The following is a 2,113-nucleotide window of genomic DNA, read 5'->3' as shown; positions in this document are numbered from 1 at the left end:
ACCCAAAATAGAAGGGGGGGGCACCCTCTATTGACAAGCCGCCACTGCTTAACCTGTATCAGCTGCAGGTGTTAATTCACATTCTATTCACTTCTGTCCTCTAAATCTCATCGCTCACTTGCTATTATTCCTTTTGTCCTTATTGGTTAAACCCCTACTTTCGTATCAAACATTTTATTACATCCACACAACGTCTTTTGCAACTTTAATTTCTTGCACTGTTCTCAGCATTTTTTGTTTTCAACAGAAAATTATAGCAAAAATCAACAACTGCATAGTTAATAACTTTTGTTTATGCTAGTTATCATTTATAGCCATCTGGCAGTGGTGGGCAGCACTAATCCAAAAATTGGCTCTGCAATTTCTAAAGCGCTTTATGAAAATATTTAGGTCCGCAACTTCAAAAGCGCTCATGCCATAGAAAAACTAGCAGAAGCTGATTTTAAAGCACAACAATTCATGTACAATTTATGCACAACACTGCCAACTAGCGGCGTATAAATCCTTGTACAGCTTAATCCTACAACTACTGATTGCTGGGGATGTGATTTCATGAAACAGACCTTTGGCTCCTGGTGTAAAAATTAAAAAGTTGTTGAGGATTGCTAGTTCGGCTGCTTCTTTAAAAAATTGTTGAGGATCACTAGTTCGGCTGCTTCTTTAAAAAATTGTTGAGGATCACTAGTTCGGCTGCTTCTTTAAAAAGTTGTTGAGGATTGCTAGTTTGGCTGCTTCTTTGTCGTTTTCTTTTGTTTGTTATAGATTTTTCATTAAAAAAGCATCAATAAAGCAATTTTCAAACTGTTTATTGGAAAACTGAAGCAATGCATTCTGGGTACATGACAGATTTGATTTGTGACGGGAAACAGAAGTTTTCCATGTAGTTGCTCCAGTTGATCACTAGATGTCTGTCTAACCCCGTTGGCGGATTGCTTCAACCAATTACGTCAAGTATTGAGCTTCAGCGTTTAAACTTTATTTTTTTACTAATAAAAGCTATATATTTGATCAATTTGTTAACATTACAGTATGTACACTACTAAAAGAGACTTCCAGATGATTTTTTAAATTTTATCTTCAATGTAAACGTCTTCAAAATTTTCAGAATTTGCCATAAAATGTTTTAGCGTAACGAGGCCTTAAGAGAGTATTCGGATATTATAAACACTGAAGAAGTTGCAATGATTAGCAATCATCGTTAAGAAAGATTATTGATGATTTAGCTCCTAGTTTTTTAAATCACTACAGAAGCAAAAATGTTTTAGCTAAATAGAAGATACTGGTTCAAGTTTTCTTTTCTGGGGGTTTCTAATGATTTGTTTATCAGCATTATTTCCAATGCAAACAGTGAACCTGCAGTGAAAAAATAAAACGAGTTGAATTTAATTCAGCTTCTTTATCCAATAAAATATAAAAGCAAAAAATTATTATGTTTTTGCAAACGTATCTAAACTTTAGGTTTTAAACTTTATAGAGAACTTGCTGTAATATTTGATTGTTGCTTGAATTTGCAGACTTCTTCACTATTTTTCTTTCAGAAACCTGCATTTAAAAAAACATTAATGTACGCCACAAGAGTCGAGCCAAAGTGTTGGTATTGTCACAAGTCTGGTGTGAGTTCATGTTGTTTTAGTTTAGAAACACTCAGATAACCTGTAGCTGCGGTGTACAGAAACACATCGTTACGGTGAACGTCCTGTAATCTGATTAGGCTCAACCCAATGTGAATTTATAAATAATGAGAAGATTTCACTCCTGCTTTTTTAAAAAAGGTAATCATTCTGAGAGGAACTCTTCCCTGAGAGTTTTCAAACTGGCATTCAAGTGTTTTATTCCAGAAAACTAAATCTAGTTTTTCAAATKCACAACTAAAACCGGTCAGATGTTACATAGTGGCAAAGCAGCAAAATATAAGTGTTTGTTACTGTTCTATGGGTTAAACTAGGCAGCATATATTCAAGGGAAAAAACACCAGAATGTGGGAATCACTGCCCAGAACATGAAATATTCATCAGTCATAAAACTTTAATTCAATCTCTCTCACTCTCTCTGTCATTTTAGGGGCTGCCGTGTTCTATTTTGTGAGGTAAACACATCTTGAACTGCCCCCGCA

The sequence above is a fragment of the Austrofundulus limnaeus genome, unplaced genomic scaffold, assembly GCF_001266775.1.
Source record: "Austrofundulus limnaeus strain Quisiro unplaced genomic scaffold, Austrofundulus_limnaeus-1.0 Scaffold808, whole genome shotgun sequence".
Classification (NCBI taxonomy): Eukaryota; Metazoa; Chordata; class Actinopteri; order Cyprinodontiformes; family Rivulidae; genus Austrofundulus; species Austrofundulus limnaeus.
This window is presented reverse-complemented; position numbering follows the sequence as displayed.